Genomic DNA, 26,104 nt, shown 5'->3' on the forward strand with positions numbered 1-26,104 from the left:
TGTCTGCATTGCAAGGACCACCTAAACACTGTGCAAACCTTCACAATCCCTCACTATTACACTTAGGATTTTTTTTCGCTGGAAACTTTCCTTGACTGGAACCGCCGTCCCAAGTCGACTGTACTAATGATCCAATGAACTTCAGGTATGCTATCAATGATGTTGTACTTACTTAATAATCTAATCCGGCCTTTATTCGCATACAGTTCCCCGGGATGGGTGCCGTGATTATGAAAGAAAGAAGTAGGGACCGACTAAATAGGGCTTCGTCTGAAATCGGCCCATCAAGCAGTACTTACATGATGCTTTTAAATATATTCGCGCAGATGTGGTGAAAGATCTATCGTTGGCGGTGGTATCGCTTGCCCATAGTTTCACCAGTGATTCATGCTCTTCTGTCTACATAAAAAATAGCATGAACTTACGGGACATGTTTAAAGCAACATTCTGCTTCAGTATCCGTACGCTAACTGCATTACATTTTGCGTTTTTACGTAGCCATATTGACTACTGCGCTGCACCATATGTATTCGGTTCACTGATGCCGGGACTGAGGGCTTCCTGGCCTAGCGGTACCTTTTAAGCGTAGTAAAGGTTGAAATAATTCATTCATTCATTTATTAATTCACTCTTCCCAACGGTTCACAGACAAGCAGTCCACACTCTTAGTACAGTGCCGCTATTATCACAATGTTTCTCAAGTTTTGTTGATATCGATATCTTCCATTTAATGGCCGAGGGAACTTCTTGCTTAATAACGCATGTTCTCGAGCGTGAGGTGATACACTGTACTTTAATTGTATATGGGAGTGACATACGCTCATTTTTGGTGCGAATTATTCTTCAGAAAGTGAATAATGAACCGTTTGTGGTAAAAGCTATGAATTATGTGGGAAAGTGAATCAGCGTTGCGGAAATCATTAGGGTGAACGAAGAAATCCTATGTCCTAGCCGAGTCAATTCGTTTTTCTCATGTGTTTATCAAAGAGGAGACCGTTCTCCAAGTCAAAGAAAGAAAATCGGACCGTGGCCACACCCGTCAGTGCCCGAAAAGCTATTCGTACACTTGTACACTACTTGAAGTGCACCGGCTTAAGAGGCCGTTTATAGTGTCCCCGTGCGTCATCCCACACCCACTCAGAGCTCTCTCTCTCTCTCTCTCTCTCTCTCTCTCTCTCTCTCTCTCTCTCTCACTCTCTCTCTCTCTCTCTCTCTCTTTATTTCCCTTTCGCCACCCGTAGTGTAGGGTAGCAAAACGGGTGCTCGTCTGGTTGACCTCCCTGCCTTTCCTGTCCTTGCTCTCTCTCTCTCGCTCTAAACTCGACGTGGATTTTACAGCTGTTGGCTTTAACAGAAACAAATTGCGCTCAAGTGATCAGAAACGATATTACCGATGTTTATCAGACAGTGTAAGTTGTTAATTGTGCAGCGGGGTATGAGTCTAAATAAACAACGCTTGCGCCCACTCGCAATACGCAGTGACAGGAGCTTCAAGGTAGAAGATTGAAATCGAATCGACATTTTTTTCTGCAAGGAAGTCGAGCACGGTGATGTAATGCATTTTAATGAAAACAAGTCTATGTACGCGCGCGTACAGCTTTAGTGCGCACGCTCCCACTTCCGTTGCTAGAATTTGTTGACGTGTAGAGCGCGTTCCCGAAAGAAGACTGACTTTGTGCGACACGCGCGAGTGAGCCCCCGTTAAGCCGAGTAGAAGAGCGATACTCGTAGATGCTCTCATAGACGAAACAAAAGGTCGCCCACGTAATTATACAATGGTTGGCGCTGTAGAAGCAAGTTTCAGGCTTGTGATGCTAATTAGCCCCACAGCGCCCATTTTGCCTTTAACAAAAGCCAGCTGGCGCTGTTGCTATGGCAGAGTATCAAGAGGTATAATCTTACGAAGGAAGGAAACACGAGGGTAAGCGTTCGTCAGCGAGTGCGTCGAAGATTATGTTGATGACAGAGGAGGAGGAGGAGGAGGAAAGGGAAGGAGACAGACTTTCGGAAGAGTGGATAAAGTGCGTCACATGGAGCTTTCGGATTTTAAGCCTCAGCGTTGATGAAAAATGAACGCCAGGTGCTACGCGCGACGTGAACACATTGCAGAGAAAAGAAACAAAGATTGCCCTTTCAATGCAGCACTAATGTTTTCATGTTTTGCTGCAGCTTCCTGTAGAATCTCACCGGTCATTTCTTGCTGTTGATGAGTGTGCCAGGTCAATAAATAATAAACACAAATGAGGCACTCTTCAGCAATATTTAACTGCAAAACAGAACTCTCAAATGAGAATTAATGAGCTGTTTTCCCACTTCGAGTCCTTTTGAAACATCAGGTTCTGGAATTAAAACCAAATTGGCATTCTACAAAAAAACCTTCATTCGAACGCTTTGTTTTCGTTCAGAAAGTGCAACGCTGTAACGAGAATGAGCAGAGCTGAAGTGGCTTTATTGCGATCGAACGTATTCTTTTACTCTGAATCCCAACAGAGTTCTTTGCTAAGGATGAAACGACAAGCCTTCTCATTTTATCTGTGTTTCGTTTATCGCAGGTTATATCCTAATTGACACAGTTGTTGGCTCGAGACGCTCGGTGGAAACTGGCTCCGCCTTCGTAAATACCCCGTCTGTTAAGCATTGAGGCAACTTCCACCTAAAAAGAAAATAAAGAAAACGCGGTGGACGAACATTTTCTCATATTTGCACATAATGCATACAACTGCATGGTTGAGAGGTGTTTGAAAAAGCAGAAGATGAGGTGTTCGCGAGAAAGACAGGGCGTTTTCAATCTTGTCATCCGCATACCGTGGCGCTTATTCCAAATAACGAACCCTCTAACGACGTATCCCCAAGAGCTTGCTATAGGAACCTTTCACTGCACTCCCGCGGGAGCAGCCGTGTTTGATCACGTGGTGACGCGTTCGTTGCTTGCCTCAGCTGCTTCTGCTCACATCAGCAGGGCAAGACGCCCTTGTGGCTTACAAGCCTCCGTTTCGGCGTTTGTCACCTGCAGTGACTATACGTGACTGGAACGAAACTTTGTCCAAAGTTCAAGTAGACATGTAAATGTCGCATATGTATTCTTTCCAGTTGATTACGCCTTGTATAAATGGCGCGAGCATCGACCTACGCGGGGTGCGTGCTACAATGCAGGCCAGAAAATATTTTCGATGGCACAGTGATACGTACTTTCAGCCGCAGCAATAAGTCAAGATCACTGTCATTTGCTCATCGTCTCTTCTTGACAGCCAGTGGTTTCGAAACCGCAGGTTGGCATGTTTTTAGTTCATTAACGTACTTTTTTTTTCATTTGATGTCAATACCTTGTTCATTTTCTACGGAATCACCATGGATGTGTCAGTTGCTGTAGAGTTACTTATGTGCGGTTCCATGCTCAAAACATTCTTGGCGTGAAGTTTTGCAGTAGCTTGCAAAAAACACGCAATAACTTGTTTACGTTGTGGCACGTGAGAAAATGTACAGCCTCCAACATTCTTATGTAAAGTAACAAGAAAACAATACACTTGTCGGCATACTCTCTAACAAGTGCGCGCATATCTAATACGTGGCTGTGAGTCTCATTGAGACACAGGGAACCGGGCTGGACGTTAGCGAGAAACAAATAATTAATATTTACAAAATACTAAATCTGTAGTTCTATCTGGCCATCATATTTTTCTGGGAACTTGGCCCTCGAAAAGAAATATCGCAAAATAGTTTTGCCTCAGCAGAACCTTTGTTTGAGTTAGATTGCGGCTCGACATATTATTGCGGGGTTGTGCATGGCGCAAATAAACAAGGGCGGAGAAGGACAGTAGTGAAAATAAAGAAGAGCTAACAGAACGCCACTAACGAGACGTACATCTTCTTTCGACATTTTTTTCATTCTGCACGGAGCAATGCGAGATAATCGCCTTTTATTGCGACGCTCCATGTGAAAATGAAATGGTTGTCGGCTGCCGATACACTTCGAACACCTGGCGTTCTTTAATGGGCACCTAAAGATAAGTGCAGGATAGCTTTTCCAATTCCACCCCTGTCAGAGCGCGCCCGCCGTGACGGGCAATAGAACTGCCATGGAGGCGATGAGGCAGGTCTTGAGGCAATAAATGGCCAGACGAGGCGTCAGCGTCATCTGTTTATAGTGGACGAATTAGCCAGATACAAGGGTCTATAAAGCATATGCGCAGCACTTGTAATCTCCTTATAGACCAACTATGTTGTCTCGCAAGCGTACGCTCTTCGGTATCAGAAGTGCTTGACCAAGCCGATAGTAAAGACGTAGAAAGTATCCTTCGGAACCTTTCTTATGGCCAAGTGCACATGTAATACCTGCGAAGATAGGGCACTGGTTAACTTGACCCAAGCTCTAATGATTACGCGCTGCATCAACTGGCGGGGCAAAAGGCAGGAATTCGCACAAAGACCAGATTCGGTGGAAGACTTTACGTCGGCTGTGCAAGCGCCATTCTTTTTGTTCTGAATATTTTCATAACAACAGCTCCGTAAGCAGGCGGTTTCAGTGCGCCTATTATTCATAGTGAGCCCCAATGCAAAACATTCAAGTGTTTCCGCTTGATAACGGATGCAGGAACCGCGACAGCAGCACGACATGTTGAGCTAACTGTTATGAATGGCAGTGAGCTTGGCGCTTTGAATGTTTTAAGGATGTCGGAGACACTGCCACGCCCACGTAATGGTAAGTCCGTTCAGCTGCTATGTAAATCTCTCTAAAAAACCGGGCGCTTGACACGAAAAAAAAAGCACTGCCAGCTGAAATACTTGCATATGTTATTCGAACCAGTCCTATTTGCTTTTCCATTCATAAGTTAGGTTCCCATGTCGTCGCTATAGCATAAGATAGGCTTTCCATTCCTGACGTCGCGACTTCTCTCGTGTTTCAGGCAAGATTTATCAACGCTTGCCATCGCCTTGCAAACTAAAGCGGCGCGCCACGTAGCTGTACTCCGAAAGAGAAGTGTCGAATGCAAAAAAAAAGGGGGGGGGGGGATAGGCTTCTAACGTTCGCTTCACCACCGCGGATGAAGAAGGGAACTCGGTTTGAGAGCGTCCTTCAGCTTTTTTTCATCGGCTCACGGGAGCGCAAGAAAGCCTTCGCTAATGTCCTCATCTGGGCGATTCGTCCCATTCACAGCGCGTAATGTGTTTCGAAAAGCTCCCACAGACCGGAGAAATTAGATGTTTTGTCGCGTCGTGAAGAGCTTTCATAAGAATCTCGCTGGCACACTTTGATCCTTTTCGACTGGATGTGCCGCTAGTGAGCTTTTTTTATTTTTATTTCACGCACGCGCGGAGGTTTCTTTTTCATTCGTTCTCATCTTTTAGAAAGCTCCAAAGAGGGGGCCGATAAAGAAAGGATGTACACAGAATTCACCTTCCTGTGGTTTCAAGCCCCTGGGCCCTCAAATATCGAATGCGCATTTGTGCCAAAGCTGGAAAAGATGCGGTAACGTGAGAGTGCTATCACGTCGAGCGTCAGATAAATGGCAGCTGATTCTATGTTTTCGGTGGAAGAATGCACTAGGTACTCGGTCATCTGCACATACTTAAGGCGAAATATCAAGAAAACGCTCGTAACTCTAAATTGCGAGGCGCTATGTGTCCGCAAGTGGAGTGTTAACCATTGACAAATTCATTGTACATTATGATCACTGTACTATGGCTGCAAAACACACTGGATACGTTTCACCGTTATGACTGTGGAATAACGTCCCGTTAGATATTAAGTTGTCTCTATTATTACGTGCTTTTAAGCAAGTTTGAGTAACCGCTTTATTCTCGCCGAGCTCGAACTAGCGCGGCGAAAAAATCGCGACGCGGGCTAAAGATTGTATGTAGAGAATCGTTCACTGTTGGGCCAGTTGGTGCATCACGTGTCACGCCGCTCGGTGACACAACCTGATATCCACAGATGAGAAATATTTACGCGGGATATGCACAGATGACGAAAATGAAATGCGCAGTCACACACGGCGCTCACACAAGCATTTTCTTTTCTGTGAGATAGCTAACTTGTCATCTATGGCGCATCATATTCTACTTGTTACTGCCATATTCATGCTTAGGAGTTTAGTCATTATTTTATGTAAGTTTAGGAGTTGCTTAATCACTGACATATATTTAGTTTGTGGCCGTTTGTTATTCTAAGTACACACACTTCCAATGTTAGTGTCTACTCCAAGTTTCTGTATATTTAGTTGCTGCTTTTTGATATATGCTGCACCTCTCTTTTACGAACAGGGAGTCCCCGTACGGCTTTACGCCCTGCGCCCTCTTCCTGCATAAAACATTATGAATATACACCACGGACTGGCCTGAATAAAGTGAACTTCGAACCGAAACTGTATGTCCTTGTGTTCGCTGGCTGTACAAATTCCTTAACGTTTCCACTACATCTGTCACCTACTGAAGCGTGCTAACGCTAAATGGCTTGCACCATGTTCCTTCTTACTTATTTTCCGACCCTAATGTCATTTTTTTCTCGCTTCATGCAGCAATCAAATGTAGAAAAGCTCGCGACTAGAGTTGCCAATAAACTGAGAATAAAATTTCTATATTCAATTTACTATATTAAAACAGGAATTAACAGGGAAATTTACCTACATAAACCTCATTACATTTCAAAATGAACTGATCATAGTTGCAAAATCCTCGAGTACCCTGCCAAGACGAACATGTATGCCAACTCATTTTTTGTTCGAACAATTAAACAGTGGAATAGGCTGACTGAAAAGCAAGTGCATTGTGTGAATGAAGATGTAGTTTATTCCATGTTGTAACCCCCCTGCTATAACGCCTTTGGGCGCTGCGGGGTAATTGATGAATAAAGAATAAATAAAGAACATTTGTAACAACATGAAGTAAATCAATCAATCGGCCGGCACTAGCATAGGATGTAAAGCAACGGTTAGGATTTCACAACGATAACTGAAAGAGAGGTACGCAGAAGAGCGGTTGAGGGCAAAATGATACGGCTTACCGTTAGAGTATGACATGAATATAAATTATGACTCAAACGCTGTAGATTTGCTGATACCATAATCAGGTACCGTTGCAAAGCGAAAACACCTATACATATGATCTCACTTAAATAATAGCCATAATGTCCACAGTGAACGTTCATCAGACTGTCATCTCTTGAGCTAAGACATGTACTTGGCCCGTCGACTAACGCTGGCATTGCATCTCGAGGCCTGAACGAGTCAAAGTCCCTCAGGCCCTCCGCGTGGGTGCGCGATCTCACCGTGGCTTTCCTCCCCCTCCCCTTTCTCTCTCTATATTATCTTTCTACTCCCTCTTTCCCATCCGCCAGAGTAGGGTAGCCAACCAGACGCATTTCTGGTTAAAATCCCTGCCTTATCTCTTTGTTTCCTCCTCCCTGCATCTCGAAGCAACAAAGGCACTTTCAAAGAGGCCCGGCCACACTTTCTATTGAAGCCGTGCAAAACTTTTCACACGAAAGGACGTTATCTTAGGAATTACTTGCAGCAAAAATGTATTTCAACGTGTGCAGTAGAAGCTGAGCTAGCGGCATTGAAAGATTGTCCTTCGTGCTTTCCGTGGTGCTCCCGCTCTTTCTTCAACGACTTGCACTGCGGAGGCTGCGGTAGAGCAGTGCGGTGCCCACAACTCTCCGCCCAATGAACGTCATGGTCTAAATGAAATACTTGAGCTTGTTGAGCGCTGTAGTGTATTTTGTGAATATCTTGTGTCTGTGATCTGTACTGTGCATACATTTATCACTTCATTGTTCATCACAACCATCTGGGATATCATGCTAAGCACGCACCAGGCAAGCCTCTGCAGTATCACTGACAAATATTATATATCGTATTGCGATGACTGCCCGATCGCCTGTTGTCTGCGCAGGTGCTACTTAAAGGCGGCCCCCATCGCTCGTCGGCCCACAAAGCTATGCAGGAATTGTTGTCTTTCTTGAAGGCGACTGGCCTGTGTGAACGTCTTTGACTCGCTAAGGTCCTCCGCGTGCGTACGCGAGCTCACAGCGGCTTTCCTCCACCTCCTCTCCATCTCTCTATGTTATCTTTCTTTTTCCTATTTCCCGTCCCCCAGATAAGGGTAGCCAACCAGACACACTTCTGGCTAGCATCCCTGCCTTCTCTCTTTATTTTTTCCTCCTCCGCCACTGAAGGACGTACTCTCAAGCTCTCTACGATAACTTATGTCACCGCGAATTGAGGTAATAATGAAGGCGAAAGAAGGAGAGATAAGAAAAACAAAACTTCAGTAGCTGCCATGATACTGAAGAGAAGAAAATTGATGCCAATGTGGGGTTCAACCAATTTCCGGTAACACAAGAAGCGAGGCCAGTGTGAAATCAACAATAACGAGTCCATTTCAGGTTGCTTCCGACGGATCCACAAAGGTAACAAGTACATAGCAGAGGCAGTGACATAAAATGAAGCTCCTTTTAATGAAGAAGGGTAAGAAAAATGGAGGGCGAACACAGTCATTATCAGATAACGCTCAAAAATCCCAATTCGCTCTCCTGCCGCTGGTTTCTTCCACCAACCTCGGGTTCATGTCAAGCAGTTGTGTTTTATGTAGCCTGTAACCTAAAGCAAAATTATCTGTTAAACAATTATCTAGAAACAAATTTTAGTGAATAATTGAAAGTGGGTATATAGTACGTATATCTCCGGAACAGCAGTAATGATACTTTTATTTATCGTCTCCTGTTTCTCTTAGTGTATTTTCTTACTTTTCCTTCTAAGTGTTCTTTAGACTCTTAACGAAGTGCAAATGTCGTCCCTACATTTCACTCGCAGTCATCACTGATTCATCTATCATCCGCCAACGTGTCCCTCCACGCGGCAAATTGGGACAACGAAGATATGTAGAAAATACAACGTACGATGACTCAGCTGGCGAGTTGTGCGCACACTGTTTAGATTATCGACGGTGCCTTTCATTGAATGAGCAACCGTAAGTGTACGCTGAGTGATAGCTGACGCATCAGAGGTAGACGAGTGTGGCTTCCTGTAGGTGGGGCTAGCCTTGTAAAACTTGCCGGCAATCCATTGCTCAGCCCAAGCGTCACTTGTTCACTGCCGGAGAGCCTGAGGCCTGTCGCATTACATCTGGCAACGTAAGGAAATGCTAATGACGAGGATGGATTTGAACAGGGGCTGTGCGCCATCCATTCCACGCCTTTATAGAGCGTCATATGTTTCGAAAAAAAAAAATATGTATCGACCAGTAGTGTGGCTGCCGCAAAAAGCTAATCAAATGTCGAAGCCTTGGTTAATTATAACATTTTGTGGGTCATCTCTCACAGTTCCTTCTAAGCCTGCTACCTGCGGCATGCCGGCAAAAGTAATCGTCGACATTTAGTCTGCCCATTACTGAACGCAACTTTACACCACATAATACTGATGCTTTTCTCTTGGCAAAGCGTTTTCTTGCATTTTGGGATCATTGCACCGAAAACTGCCTTAATGACAGGAATTCGTTTAGTTGAGCCTGCGAATATTTTGGAAGGACGAGAAATTTTGACAGTTCGACGATAATTATTGTCTTGCGCCTACGGTCTTTTTCTTACGGTAAATAATGCTTTGGCATTAGAAGATACATAAGCGTCCTTCTTGTGTCCTTCAGGTTTCTTTGTGTTCTGTAACACCTTTCATAGCTCTTGAAGGTTCCATCTTCGCCACAAGTGGTCAGGCTCGGGACGGAACTTATTGTTATTTTGGGACGTTTACGGTCTCCATCTTCAACTGCACGGAGGCGCTATCAGAAGCAGAGCTGCCTGAGCACAAGTACCGCAGCTACAACCTTTCAGTGAGTCGACCAGAGTATGGCAATTTGATCACTTTGTAATGTGCGCTAGCCGCCTCAAGTGCTCGACTATACAGGTTCAGCGGCTGGTTTTCTACAGCTATACATTGGCGGTGACAGCACGCAGAGAGCAAGTAATTCGATTTGCCGGGGCAGATGGCGCCAACGTGGCCTAACGTCAAACGACAGTTCAATTTCGGTGGTCAATTGCCAAAAGGGGGCATGCGTTACGGCTACTACAGCGCGCTATAGCGTTCAGCATTGGGGTGGCTCAGAAGGTGATGAATTTCGTATGCTTGCTCACAAATGAATTGGGTGTATATCGCTACAGAATATCTTCCCTTCATACAAAGTGACGTCTTGAATTGATACAATACGCGGATTCGTTTGACCCATCATATACACATAGGCATAGCTGCAAGTAGGCCGTATTTGTATAGTGCGCGTATAATATGCTCCTGCGTTGTTTTCGCGCTCCAACCTTTCATTGAGTAGAAAATAGTGTGGCTATTTAAATCCCATTTGTTGCATGTCCTCACTTTCCGGCATGCCTTTCAAGTCGTCTAATGTGTTCGACTACAAGTTCTCGATTAGCCCTTAACACTCATAAATCCCTCACACTGAGAAATGGGGTTCGCTTGATCCTGAAGTCGAGAAGTAAGGCACCAAGTGTACTGCGAGAGCGAACCGCCACGTGCCGTGACGTCAGAAGTACCTCGCCCAAACGCTCCTCGCACACAACGTCTCGTCAACAGCCGAGATGCGGCACTCGCTGGTCGACAAGCTTTTCCTGCGGCGACTCGGGCCCCTCCGATGACACGAGCGCGCCTGGGGCGACGAGATTAATCGAGGACCGCGTCAACATACCCGCAGCGGAGACCATTCCGCCGCGTCCCAAGGCACACATCATGAGCGATCGCCGGGAACCGTTTTGTGCTGACACGTGCGGGGATAGGGTAGGGCAAGGGGCTAATTTTGGCGCGCGATGCAAGGAATGGGGCGAGGGAAAAAGGAGTATGCAGAGTCACGTGGGCAACGCGGCAGGAAGTGACATTGCTTTTGTCAGCTCTTGGTTCTTCCGACTGATGACAAATTGCGTGCGCTCCCGCCTACTACTACTCCTCTCGGGCGCAGTGACGCATTTGTGATGTGACAGAGGATGGACGCGCCAACAGCGCTTCGCGATTCCGAGTGATGCCAATACAGCGTAGGCTCGCCCAGCGCACTGCGTGGCATGATGGCGATTTGAGGGGCTATTCGTGGATGTAACGCAGATATGCGAAATTGTTTGTCAATCACGCTGGAGTCAGGCGTAATATAGAGCCCCGAAGAGGTCAAGAGAAGCAAAAGAAGCAAACCGAGAGGCTACTTTTAGGTAAGGCAGGCTGGTAACGCTTGTTCCGTTGACTGGCATATGGCGTCAGATCACATGCCGCCACCCGCGCTCTCCCGTCGTGAAAGAACTTTAGTGTGCCACCTGTGTCGCATTCGTGAACGCTTGTTCATTCCTCATGAGAATGACTAACCGGTGCCACCGGCCACTGTTGAGGATCTGGCGAAACTAGAGAGCACATTCTCGGTAACTGTGCAACCTTCAGCTGTCAATGATAATCTCGGCGCACTAGTTTCACCCGCTTGGAGAACAAAGCATCCTTGGAAGGGAACATCCTGGGAGCTTGGCCGAAGAACTCTATTTGCACAAGGCCACCGAAACGCTAAAGCGATTCTTGAAGGCAAATTAACTAACGAGCGTTCGCAACTGTACACGAGTGAACGCGCTCATCGACAGTTGTGCACACTGACTCTCCTTCTTTCTTCTTATCTTTCCTTCCCCACGTGTAGGGTAGTCGACTGTGTGCGACCATACTTCCTTCCTGCCTTTCCTTATTTATCTCTTTTGCTCCCTTGTTGCGAAACAGCACCAGGCACCTTTGCAAGCCGCGATCACGTAAGCCTCCAGCTATGCACTGAATGTCAATTCGCGATGTCAGATTAAAACAAAATTTGTGAATGGCTCGTTACCTTTCTCAATCAAGCATACGCCTCATATATTGTACTATACCGTTACGCTTCTGTGTGTCGTAGTTAGCTTGAGGTGCTTACCGTGAGGCGGAATTTTGGAAGTAATAAAGAATATTTTCATTTTGGGGGCGGGGGGGGGTGGGGAAGTAGTGAAAGAGTGGTGAAAGAGTAGTGAAAATTAGTAGTGAAAGAGTGGTGACAAAGCAAACTATTGGGCACTTAGGGATGCATTCACGAACGAAAATGCAAAGCCTTGAAGTAAGCCTGGACACTTGTGAACGAAAAAAATGAAAGGAAATTGTGCTGCATATCTTGTCGCTGCCGACACCCAACAAAGCGGCCATCGCTTAAACCTTAAAGTGCGAAAGGAGCTTGCGCAGCCTAATTGAGGCAGACAAAAACCACAAGAGGATAAGTAAGATCTATAAATGTGGATGCCTTGACACATCAAACATATATTGTAAGCAAAACGTAAAGTGAATCAATAGTAAGGACGATGGCACATTATTGTTCGGGTCATGCCTTGAAAAGAATTCTTCTGCGTGTCAAGATCAAGTAATGCGACGAAGAAAGTTATTGACCATGAAGTAAATAGTCTTGAACTGTATCTTAGTATCTCGTATGTTAATAACAAAAAAAGAAAAAAGGACAAAATACACTCTACCAGAAAGCAAAGTGTCAATAATTAAAACAAAAAGTAAGCAAGTAAGGAAGGAAGTAAAGTAAGTAATGAAGTAAAGTTAAATAAGTAGGTAAGTAAAACAAGCAAGTAATGTAAAGTAAAATAAAGTAAGTAATCAAGTAAGTATTAAACGTTCATGGGCATTCACTTGTTCCAATTTTGCCAAAACAAACCATTTTAAATCGATTTTTTCCTCGCAAGATTTTACTGGTGCACTAGAACGTCTACTTACCTGCTAAAATTGTGTGTTATATAAGTTTTTATGTATCGCTTTCTGTGTGTGCTTTGTGTCTGCGTGCTGTTAAAATTGCACGTTTTTATTCTTTTTAGTGTAAATGTATGATTTCACTTCTGCTCGGGCTAAGCATTAGCCTGCAGTATTTTGAAATAAAAATAAGTAACCAGAGTAAGTCAAGTGAAGAAAGTAAGCAAGCAAGCAAATCAAAGACAGAGCGACACAAGAAGCGCACAAAATTAGGGCGCAGAAATCCCTGCTCAGTGACACGAGCACCAAATGCTTACCGAGTGGGAAAGTTCATTAGTGAGTGTTCGGCACATTCCTCTGTGTTTTCTCTACCGCTTTTTTTCGTCATGATTCGCTGTCACCGGGGAAACAAGAAATTAAACCTACGCGAGTCCTTCGAGCTAAGCGCTTGTTCAATCTTTGTTCTGCACCCTGATTTCAGTGCAATCACATGGTAGTAATTAAACGGGCCAGCTTTCGCCTATCGATCGCCTGCACGCGCTCTGCGCCCAGATATTGGACTGAACACCACGTCACTGCCGTGCCTCTAATCTTCCCTGCATAACTCGACCGGGCTAGTTGTACAATGGAGTCCACATTGGCGTTTGGGTTCCTGACACGTCGTTATAGGCATTCCGATGACTATCAGCGTTTAGTTTCAGCCTTCTTCAAATGAGAACACTTATTTCGCGACGGCGATAGCCCTTCGTCTACAAAAAAATTTAGAGATAGTATTGCTCATATAGCACGGAAAGAGGAAAGTTGGACTCTGGACTTAACGTCGTGAGCCAACTCATGGTCCATTGAGGTACTTCGCAGCTGGGATCTTAGGCGTAGTTTCGACCACATTATCCTCTCGAACGTATACACGCAAAGCATGGTACGGGATCGTTCTTGCATTCCACCTCCTCGGAACGCGGGCGCGACAGACATGTATCGAACCCACCTGAGCAGCAAAACGTCGTAATCACTGTGCCACCGAGGCGGATCCACAGAATCATTGAAAGAACGTTGATGTAATCATTGCATCATTTACAGGAAATATATTCAGTTAATGATAGTACATATTGCCTATACTACGCTCAGAACGAAATCATAGAAAAAGAAAGTCACGTCAGTTACTAACCAAAAGGTAGTAAATGGTTGTAACGATGTTAACTAAGATTGTAGTAAGAGCAGTTAGTAACGGCACCAGTAGTTCATTTAGTACCTAAACCAAGTGATGCACACCCGAACATGGGTAGTCAGCTTACGAACCATAGGTAATGCTAGTACAGGCATAGCGGCATTTGTTACCCAGGTGTGTTAGTGGGATTTGTTTTGTTTAAAAGCGGCACTTCCAGCGCCGGAGAACTACTTAGGTTGCTTATGTTCTAAAAGTGTATTTTAAATACGTATGCAATACAAAAAGAAAAAAAAAACGAAGACGGCATTTGGTTGTAGGTCTTCTTATACTACCGTCACGAATACTGTCACGTAAAAATCATAAGTTATAGGAATATTAAGTCGGGTGTACTGCACTGTACAGAAAGGAACGCGCATTGAAGGTGAATAATGCATCGGACAATCGAAGGATCGCAATACTATACGCGACATGTTTCTAAAAACGCCCTTATAAATATGTATAGCCATATATAGTTCAGGAGAACAGATTATACGGTTTGGCACCTATGTATTTGGATAAATAAACGAACTTGTGAAGCTATCTTTATATAGCGTACTTACTGTCTGCACATATGTGTGCAACAACACTGCATAAAAGTATTAGTCCAACATTATGAAAGAAACTGTAGCTTAACTAAACATCGCTTTAGGACCACCACCATAGAGCATAATAGATGATGGTTGAGGCGAGGTGCCACCTTTTACTAGCTGGTCTGTGAAACCTAAAGTGGAACTTGCTCTGTGCTTAGTAAAGGCAACCCTTTGTGTAGGGCGCTTTCACTTTTCCGCGATGGGAAATGCACCTATGAAGATGTAACGCATGTAGCCGTCCTTAATGCCCTAGAAAATAATGGGATTAGTCGACGAATGTTTAAGTAGATTCGGAACTATGTGTTCAAAATATCCTCCTCTGTGCAAAGTACGGATGGCTGAACCGCTGACCATTACACCTGCCATTGCGTCCCGCAGGGTGGAGTTTTTAGCCTCACTTTGTTCAGCCTTGCAATCCTTGTACTTGTCGAGATTCTACCACATACAGTCAACCTTTCCATATATGCTGGCGACATATGCATATGGGCTTCGGCGGTTACACGTACCCAGCTGCGTACATGGTTCCAAAACGCAGTGTTCCTAACATCGTCGTACCTGCGTGCTCAAGGTCTCAGCATTCCAACCGAGAAGTGGGGCTTAGTCGCTTTTAACCACAAGCCCATGACTTGGTGCCCCATTTATATTGGCCACCAAACAATTTCATAAGGAAAATCTCACGGATCTCACGGATGTTTAAGCGTTATTATCCACAGAGGCTTTCATGGAGCCTCCACAGCTCATACTTGAAGAGGCTTAGCTACATCGCCCGTATAATGTTTCTTGCCGGTAAAACGTGGCGCACATCCGTGGCATCTATGCTTCAACTATACAGAACGATCTTCCTAGGAAACTTGAGATATAGCAGACGAGTGCTGTTCAATGCTAACAAAACTAACATCCTTGTCCTATAGAGCATTCAACACCAAGCCCTTCGAACGTGGCTGGGGCTACCTCGATGTGTTTCAACCGTAGCAACAACTGCCACCGCGAGAAACCACCGAATAACGACTTATATAGCTGTCGACGCACTCCGGGCGCATGTTCGCCATATATATCTAGAGTCCCAGACCAGCATCTCGCTCACTTGCCTGCGAAAAGAGCCGATCAGCGTTTTCCAGATAAATTGCGGTTAGCACATTTTATCGTTGAGATACTAGCCCACAACAACAATGCCACTCCCTCTGTAGTGCTTGAAAAAGCCTCCTGATTATCTTGCTCTTCCAGGAACTGCGAAAAAGGCTAGCTTCACACCACCGCTGGTCTCAAGCAGATCACATTGGAACTTTTGCACTGTTCATACGCTAATCGAATCTGTTTCCACGGACGGTTAGGTCTCGGAAAGTACGACGGGCGCCATTGTTAAACCATCTGAATCGGTCGTCATTAAGTTTAAAACTTCCCACATAACGACATCTACAGGTTCCGAACGGGCCGCTCTTCGGGCTGCTGTGGAATAAACTGAAAAAGAACCAACTAGCAAATGGGCAATACTTCGTAATTTGAAAGCAGCCCTCCAAAGTTAGCGAGGTTTACGACGTGGTAATTACGAAAAGCTGGTGTCCCAAATCAAAAATACCTGCCATTGCGCTCCTTAACGAGGACATGACATCTTCCAGTGGCTGCCGGAACATTGTGGCATCGGCGATAATCACCTCGCCAATGACGCTGCCCGATGTGTCCGGACTGGAGCACCGACACTCCTTATACATTTATCAAAAGTATACGGTGCAGGAGAGCTTCCCAATCTCACTCTTACCAACACGTTGAGTTACTGGCATACACCGCAGAACTGTAACCATCGATTATACAGCCTCGACGCATCACTGAAACTGAAATTACGTGCAAACGTTTGACGACGTGACGCAACACTGTTGTGTCGGCTGTGGGTAACAGTAGCATTCACGAACTCCTACAACTATCGCGCTGGAATGGCGGACTCACCGATGTACGTTAAGTGCAAGTGTGAAGAGACCATCTGTCATCTTCTTTGCCACTGTTCTCGCTTCGATAACCAACGTCACACTCTCCAGCGTGCCTTGAATAGACTGAACGATAGGCCACTTACAGAAGCAAAGGTTTTGGGAGCCTGGCCTCACAGTACATAAGCACAGAAAGGCATTCGAGCGCTTCTTCACTACCTGAAGGCAACAGGCTTGAGTGCCCGACTATAGATATGCTGCACCTAGCTTTGTACGTGTGAAAGTGTGATATAGATGAGATGAATACATATATATAGAAAAGTATCAGTCATAGCTCTCGTAGTATAGCCTTCTGAGCCGTTTCCTTTTTTTTCTTTTTTTTTCTTTGAAAGAAGTCCTATTAGGGTTATTATAATTACACGAAGGTGTTTCGCCCTCGCCAGCAGCAGTACTTGAGATAGCTATTCCGGCGGCTAGCTTCCCACGCTATGCGTGCCGCCCTCGCACCTGTTTAAGCTTTTTCCTAGACGCTAGAGCTATACAATGTCCGCTCAACGTTGAGCGATCGGAAAGCGCGTTTTCCACTCTTGGCCGGCGGAGAGGGGAGACTTCGTTCCGGCCGCGAAGCTCTCTACATCTCAGTAAGGTGCCTGGTGGTGGTCTCGTGCTGACGATGCCCTCTCGGGGAGCGCATATTTCCCCCCTCATCTTTTAAGAGATTCAATACATACAAGCATTTGTCTCGCAAACCGGATTTATTTCAAGGGAATTTTCCACGTCTCAATAATTTCTCTCGTCGTATTCGAGTGCTGATTGCCGTGTTATAGTTTGTTAACGAAGCTTCCCCTCAAGTCTAAATACTGTAAGGCAGTTTGTCGTGTGCGTATCATGGCCACGCATGCTTATATCGCCTTTCCGTTTCTCTACCGCGGTTGCGCTTTAAAACCACGGCGCTGCAAGTTTGCTTCAGGGACTTTCCTTTCCTTCCCTCTTCTCCGCCCTTAAACTGGCTCTCTTAACTACTACACGCACAGACAAAGCAACAGCGCGCGCTTTAGATCCTATAGATGAGATGAATATTTACAATTATTATTAGGGTTATAATTATATTCGAGTGCTGATTGCCGTGTTATAGTTTGTTAACGAAGCTTCCCCTCAAGTCTAAATATTGTAAGGCAGTTTGTCGTGTGCGTATCATGGACACGCATGCTTATATCGCCTTCCGTTTCTCTACCACGGTTGCGCTTTAAAACCACGGCGCTGCAAGTTTGCTTCAGAGACTTTCTTTTCCTTCCCTCTTCTCCGCCCTTAAACTGGCTCTCTTAACTACTACACGCACAGACAAAGCAACAGCGCGCGCTTTAGATCCTATAGATGAGATGAATATTTACAATTATTATTAGGGTTATAATTATATTCGAGTGCTGATTGCCATGTTATAGTTTGTTAACGAAGCTTCCCCTCAAGTCTAAATATAGACTCACGTATTCCGTCTCTATTCCGTCCCGTATTCCGGGGATATGGCATAGGTTCTAGGAATAGCAGGGGAGAGTTATTAGTAGAGTTCGCAGAGCGGAATGATATGCGGATAATGAATACCTTCTTCCGCAGGCCGGATAGCCGAAAGTGCACGTGGAGAAGCCCGAATGGCGAGACTAGAAATGAAATAGACCTCATACTCTGCGCTAACTCTGACATCATACAAGATGTAGACGTGCTCGGCAAGGCGCGCCGCAGTGACCATAGGATGGTAAGAACTCGAATTAGCCTAGACTTGAGGAGGGAACGGAAGAAACTGGTATATAAGAAGCCGATCAATGAGTTAGCGGTAAGAGGGAGAATAGAGGAATTCCGGATCAAGCTACAGAACAGGTATTCGGCTTTAACTCAGGAAGAGGACCTTAGTGTCGAAGCAACAAAAGACAATCTTATGGGCATCATTAAATAGTGTGCAATAGAAGTCGGTGGTAACTCCGTTAGACAGGATACCGGTAAGCTATCGCAGGAGATGAAAGATCTGATCAAGAAACGCCAATGTATGAAAGCCTCTAACCCTACAGCTAGAATAAAAGTGGCCGAACTTTCCAAGTTAATCAACAAGCGTAAGACAGTTGACATAACGAAGTATAATATGGATAGAATGGAACATGCTTTCAGGAACGATGGCAGCCTAAAAGCCGTGAAGAAGAAACTAGAAATAAGCAAGAATCAGATGTATGTGTTAAGAGACAAAGCCGCCAATACCATATCTCATCCATATTAGTATATGAATGAGGTAGTTGAAGTGGCTGAGGAGGTCTAGAGAGATTTATACAGTACCAGTGGCGCCCTCGACGCTAATGCAAGAGAGATTAATCTAGAGGAATTTGAAATCCCACTAGTAACGCCGGAGGAAGTAAAGAAAGCCTTGGGAGCTATGCAAAGGGGAAAAGGCAGCTGGGGAGGATCAGGTAACAGCAGATTTGTTGAAGGATAGTGGGCAAATTGTTCTAGAAAAACTAGCAACCCGTGTGTGCAATGCCTCGTGACCTCGAGCGTACCGGAATCTTGGAAGAACGCTAACATAATCCTAATCCATAAGAAAGGGGACGCCAAAGACTTGCAAAATTATAGACTGATCAGCTTTTTGCCCGTTACCTGCAAATCATTTACTAAGGTAATCGCAAATAGAATCTCTCTCTCTCTTTCACTTTCCCATCCACATCCCCACTTGTAGGGTAACAAACTGGACTCAGTCTGGTTAGCCTCTCAGCCTTTCCTCCTTCACTTCTCTCTCTCTCTCTCTCTCTTGTACAGGTCTGAATTATCAAAGGTAGGAAACACTTTGTAAAACGGTAATAGTGTTGGGTAAAGTTAGTAACTACACCCGTTACCGCCCCTTTATTATCTTTTCTTTTTGTAATAGTGTGCTGTCAGCTTTCTGAATAAAATACATTCATGGACATTTCATTCTTTGTAAGCTAGCCTAGTGGATATGTCATGTTAGGCATTCGGACGAGTTTGTAAGCTTCCCTGATCAAGTAGGGGAGCGCTATTGACCCGGACAAAGCCAAAGAAATGGTAGATCCAGATTGAAAGGAGCACGTGTTCTAAGCGCTCGTGTAGTCCTTTGCTTCGGTTTTGTCTGTGGCGATTGCACTGCCGGTTGCAGTGCTGAGCTCGAAGTCGCTGGGGCGTTACCGGCTGTCGCGGACTCATTTCGATGGTAGCAAAATGCAAAACATATATATATATATATTGTAGCTCGCCTAATCTAGTCCTCTAAGAATGGAACGCGCTAGCATTAAAAGATCCCTGAGTACTTCTTACGCTTCCCGGCAACTGCAGCTTATGTAACCGTAATGTTCACCGGGAAATGCTGGTGGCGCATGCTATGCACGAAGGAGAGCTTTCTGGTAGAAGCACGAACAGTTGCGTTGGCGGATCCCGGAGGTTGCGTGCACCCGCACCGAAGTATTTACATAATTTGCAGGTTTCTGTTATTGTTTGGCACTTCGAATATTTCAAACTGAGAAGATTTAGCTTATAAGGTATGCGCTGTTGGTGTTTTTTGTTTTCATGACATTTGTTTGCGAACTGTCACTATCAATATTCCGAGCAATAACTTTGGGAAGAATGTAACACAAGGTGTGAGCAACTTTAGCGATAGAATGGTGTAGCAATGTAATCCGTATTTACGCACGTCATAAAGCAGGACGTGGCGTACACATATACCTGAATATGGACGGCAATCTTCGCTCACAGGACGCAGGCGCTGACACCGACGCCTGACGCATGACACCGGATTTTCTGTGACAGAAGGCACTTAACGCTGTATATTTAGATTCAGGTGCACGTTACCGAACCTCAGGTGGTCAGAATAAATCCCGAGTCTCCCTCTACGACGTACCTCATTACCAGATCGTGTTGTTGGCATTAAGAACCCCCAGAATCTCATTTTTGTAATGCCATGGTAGCTGTATGCCCTTTTCGCGGAGCAGTTTGTTACAGAGGAACGAGATGGCGCTTTCGGCGGAATGCCGCGCGTTGCCTCAGCGAAAGCGCACGAATACGAAACCATTACAACTACTGCCCTGCTTCTGTGCGATCATCTGTCGGAAACGTAACTGGGTTTTTGCTAACACAATGTGCTCCATTCATGCTGCAAAACGTAGAGCGGTAGGTGGAAGACGTGTGGTGTAATTGGCTGCAAAAATACTTACTGGCATGTGAAGAAATGGAATGAGTCTGTGTGACCACTTCCACGGAACGCTGCTACATAAGGGCTGCCTATGTTGCCGGCCCTTCGTAATGGACACATTTCGCGGAGGATCAAAAAAAACTTAACTCATTCGCCAGCGTTGTATCGCTAACCTCTAAAGAAACGACTTCATCCGCCGAACCTCGGCAAGAGTGAGTACCGCTCGTCACACAGTGACAAAGGGAGAAGCGCTGCTTCCTGGCAAAGCAGGTTTCTTGGACCTTATCTGCAGACATATATCCCAATTCACGTGCAAACTTATGCCCACTCTATCGACAACGTATAAAGAGTAATTGCACTCTTGAATCAATGCGCCGAAGCATGGGTGACGGCGACCATAGCGAAAGCCCACTAATGTTCGAAACTGACTGTTTCGTAACAGTCCACGGAGAAAGCGAGTGACTAGCGGTAATACGTATTTGCTACAAGCTATTACGAAGTACAGAACATATACGTTTCAAGTCTTGTGCGCAGCAGCAACAGATCTATCGCAACTGAACACAACTGTGAGCGATGAGGTAGAAAATAAACAATTGGGTAGACGGCATCGAGGAACTCTGCTAAATCAGAAAGACGACAAGCCGCTTCTTTAAGTTGTAAGCCAAATAAAGAACAACGATAAAAAAGAACCGTTCCTGATTTAATTCGTAAGTGCTAAGTTCGGACAGCTAGCTTGCAATACCTTTCTAGAGTCGCTTTTAGTTTAAGCACCACATACGCTGCTAGCGCCGCTTCGACAAGGTGCATTAGGCTCAGAAAGCATTTAATTGTCCACTGAAGCTGTGGCCAATGCTTCGTGTCGTTCAGCCAGTCACCGTCCACAATATTGGCCGAACGGGAGGTTTGTTGAGCAGCACCGAGGGTCATGCACACCGCGGATGTAACGGAGGCAGGTGAGGCAGGCAATGGATGCGTCACCACGTGATCAAACATGGCAGTGCCTATGGGATCGCCGCGACAAGAGGCAAGAACGCAAAGCTATTCAAATGGGGGAGGGGGGGGAGGGGTAGTTCTATTCGATTTTTGTGACTATAGGGCCTCCGCGATTGGTCAAACCTTTTCAGGCTGCTCCCACTTCGTCTGTCACTCGACGTCACTACACCGCGAGAACTGACCACGTCAAAGCGAAGTGTACACAATGAAGAAGCATTAATATGCCGAATAAAACTGATTTTGTTAAGGAATAGCCGGAGGAATAGGAGATGGCTGCCGACCGGTGGTTCTACCGCTGGCTACGCGGAGCTGCCGGCGAGAACAAATTTCTTTGCGCATAACAAAAAAGAATTGCGCGACAGCCTACAGGGGGCGAGCTTTTCAGCTCGTATACTAGATCGTTCTGCCGACTGGGTTTGGTGGAATTTTTAACGCACCGTTGTACGCCGCCGCGATTGTCGACGAGATTTCGCAAGTTAAGCAAAGCAAGAGAAAGTGGACCAATCGGAGACGCCAGCACTACCCTCATCATCCGCTTATCTACATTTACTGCTCTAGCTCGCCCTCACGGAAACCCTCTCCATTTCTGCACACTCTTCGTCCCTCGTTAACCAATTAGATAAGGAAAACCTATCACTGCAGGCAATGTTATTCGTTTTCAAAACACACAAAAGTTACCTCCTGTCAACGAGGAGAGCGTCTGATTAGGCTGTTCAAACAACTTTTGCAGGTCCCCGCTTATGCTTTGCCCCAGTGGTTACGTACATTTGACGTTATGATATTGGAATTAAATCAGAATTGAATAGCTTTAGGTTATAGCATCGAACGATTGATTAAATACGCTGCCGACTTTCCTTCTTCGTTAACCTTTCTACCTATATGAAAGAACCGACAAAATCCAGAAATGTTACGTCATATAGTTCTCAAAGAATTCTAGGAGATTGAAAGCAAACTAGTAATTGGCGACCGCTCTTTAATTTGGCCACTTTTCGAAGCAGCTTCAAGAAATCAGAACTTCAAGTTTACTTCACCTTTCTCACATATAAATTTATTTCCTCCGTGGGCGTTTAGAGTCGGCTGGGCTGCTTGTCCATCGTGTATTTAGCACAACAAATTGGCTGATATAGGGCACTTCATCTGGTAAGGCTTCTGGTAAGGCTTCTGGAAAGCATGAGATGGGAGGGTTTCTTCAAGCACGTGTTCAACAATTAGGTTTCTCAATATAACCGCTGATAGTGCGCAAGGAAGTGCAGCACATTCTGCTCCCATTTCTGCAGGTGACCGCACTGATCGACTCATGGTGAAATACTTCTGACACGGAGAAAGAAAGACATAGGGAGAGAATAATACATAATAAAGCCGCACAGAAAAAAATCTGCTTAGTTTTCCTCAAGAGATACCTTGCATGCATTCTCAAGCGAGCGCCTCTTTCTTGCGGATTTAGGATCACTCTTCAGAGGAGAATTAGGCGCTCGCGATAAATAAAAAACAATCATTTTCTTAAAGCGTAGTACGCACCTTCAAGTTTGAGCACAGCTGGTGGCGTCTCTTTCCACCTTATCTTTTTACGACCCTTCCTCCCCGTCTCAAAGCACAAGTTTACCATCCGGACATGCCTCTGGCTCCGGTCTTTCGCTACAGCTTCACATACTTACTATATTAAAGGTCAGGGCTGCTTTGCAATGAGAAAAGTGAGATATCTTATTATACTCACTAGACTATTAGCTCGTTGATTACCGGTTGCTGAGTCACAGAAGAACCATTGGTTAAGCCTCATTGCACCATTGAAGAGGACCGCTCTGCAAAAGTTGATTATGATTTCCCTTAGGCGTACCTGTCACGGTAGGATGCTCTTTGCTGGAATAATGCCTTGCTGGGAAAACGTTTACCGAATCTCATTTCTCTGGAAACAGCACTTGCAAGCGTCGCACCTGAGACGGGATACGTGCAGATGAGACTATAGAGAAACTTCGTGTTCGCGCACTAACTAAAACAAGAATAAAGAGAAACAACGAAAGCCTGAGTGCAGACTGATCAGCGAAGCTGCTGTGTCCGCACGAAAACAGCTCGAGACAGCCGTCTGACTTGCCTGTTGCACGTCGGCTGGAGTTACTTTCTTTTAATGCTTATCGCATTACGCTGGGAATGGATGGGAACCCGATGTTTCCTCCGCGTGCTAACTACACTTGACATTTGTGTGCTGGCTCTCATGTTGACTTGGCGACGTGGTTTGCCCTTTCTACGCCAGTTTGCTAAAAAAGAAAAGAAAAGGCTAAGTGCACGGCTTCCTGATGAATTGGGAACCAAACACGACAAAAGGAATATAAAGGCCGAAAGAACAGCGCCCACTCTTGTGATGTCTGTGACAGGCGGCACCTCTCACCGTAGATTAGTGAAGCGAAAGGTCGACGGCGCGCTACCATGGAGAAGGAAAAAGATAACGAGCGAAAGGAGGCAGCAGCCGACGGCGATCGCTCGGCGCACCAGCCCAATGCAAGCACACAAACACGTTTCCGTACACAGGCAACACAGGTACGCACAAAAAGAGCAGCGAACCGTTAGGATTAATCGATGCCGGGATTCGGTGATAGCGGCTCCCCCGATAGAGACGTGCTGCCGGCGTGGCACTCAGAGTGTGGTAGACGAAAGAAAGCGTGGCAAACAACGTATAGTTGACTGCAGATGCGCTAAGGAAGGGGCGTATGTATAGCCCGAGAGGCAGTTTCGGCAGCCACATTTGGCGCTGTTTCACCGAAATGCTGACAGCCGACTTCCTTATTGTCTCACGCACAGCTTGTGTTGAGTGCCGATGTAGACGAGTCGGCAATCTACCGTCAACCAAAAATATTAGGGATCATGAAATCTGAGGAAAACCTGATTATCTCCGCATCCTCACAAAGCAGCGTGGTATTTGCATTTCGGCTCTCGACTAGAATATGCTAACAGTATTGTCATATATATGTTTTTACTGGCTACTGCTGCAGGCTGCTTGGGAATTGAACATTTTCTGAGAACCCATGGTCCGTAAACGTTTTCGGTTGACAGTGCGCTTATTACGTCAAGTATATGCGCCGATAGGTTAGAGGTATAGAGCGTCTCGCGATTTCCGATACGAGATGGAGAGAGAGCGAGAGAGAGGGGAAAGGCAGGGAGGTTGACCAAATGCTAGTTTCCGCTTTGCTACCCTGGACTGGGGTGGGGGATATAGGAGTTGGAAAGTAGGAAGATAGAGAAAGAGACTGAGAGTGAAAGAACAAGGGAAAGAAATAATAAGAATAACATTCGAATTAGAGGCCTTCACACAGGCCGGTGGATCTTATGAAGCGCAGTAGCGCTTGCGCTTGTTTCTGATGCGATGTCGAGTCCCGTCGACGTTGTCAACTGCTTTCTTCTGACACAGTCTGGTCGTCCAGCTAGTGGAGGACAACGTAGAGTGATTGTATCAGCACACTGCGCTGCGAACGTTGGCACAGAACGTGACGAACGGTTTCCTCGTCACCGCAATGGCCACACGATGTGGTGTCGATTCGCCATCCCTGTGCCGAACGCGAAGGCATTAACAGACGCGACGCTCAACCATAGCGTACCCAGAGGGGTTCCCGTCTCTTCGGGGAAGCCTTGGCGGAAGTCCAAGGCTTAAGGTTGGATCCAGGGCGTATAATCCTGCACAATAAATGTGGTTCATTCCACTCCAATGTGGTGCATTGACGTGCAAGTATGCGGAGCATCCTTGCAGCATCTGCCCTAGACAGTGGAATTCATAGGCAGTGGTCTTCTACATGGGCCAACCGAGCAGTTTGACCGCCCTGTTCATTGCCGATAATACCTCAGTGACTTGGCAGTCACTTAAAGATGACTTCATGTCCTTTCTCAGTCTGTTGCGTATGGCCTCTGTAATTTCTAACGCCAACTGCTCATGCGCATCGCGCCGTAAGGTACTGCACGGCACTGCAGTGTGCGCGTGTGTGTGTGTGTTTCCTGGAGAGAGAAACACATTGCCTTACGATGTCATGGCTACAAAAAGCTACCACTTCATTTTTAACCCCTTCCCGCCGATCCGGGCTACGTTGAGCCCAAAAATTACACTCGAGTCGTTCGATGCTCCGGAATCTTTGCCATGGGTCCTGTTTCGCTAACTCTTTCTCATAATTATAGATTCTTTGAATCTGTCAAGTGGCGCTAGCCCCACTTCCTAACATTTCGAGTTGATCACGTGCACGTTTGGCTGATGGTGCCGGCGGTTGGAGGATAGTATGTTTCTTTATGAAAGTGTAAATAGAAACTCAATAGCTTTTGTGAAGCAACTTTTTTGAAGACTACAGAAACTGAGCACAAAATCAGCAAAATGTCAACGAGGCCGTTTTGCCACAATTTGATCATTATAGGTATAAGCTCATTTCAAAGACAGCTAGAAAAAGACATATCGCAGATAAATAGGACCAGGTTTGTTCAGGATGTGCGCTTGTCTGGTCTGCCTTCGCGATCCGCAC

At 45.6% G+C, this 26,104-nt stretch overlaps 1 long non-coding RNA gene across 1 annotated transcript; it reads right to left on the reverse strand.

Annotated features, from left to right (window-relative positions):
• Positions 1–2,547: 2,547 nt before the first annotated feature.
• On the reverse strand, positions 2,548–23,671 carry LOC142577841 (uncharacterized). Its single transcript, XR_012827074.1, has 3 exons — positions 23,329–23,671; positions 22,646–22,775; positions 2,548–2,653 (listed from the first exon to the last, which is right to left on the reverse strand). It is a non-coding gene; the product is annotated as an uncharacterized LOC142577841 (long non-coding RNA).
• Between the last annotated feature and the right edge of the window lie 2,433 nt (positions 23,672–26,104).

The sequence above is a fragment of the Dermacentor variabilis genome, chromosome 4 (assembly GCF_050947875.1).
Source record: "Dermacentor variabilis isolate Ectoservices chromosome 4, ASM5094787v1, whole genome shotgun sequence".
In the NCBI taxonomy this organism is placed as follows: Eukaryota; Metazoa; Arthropoda; class Arachnida; order Ixodida; family Ixodidae; genus Dermacentor; species Dermacentor variabilis.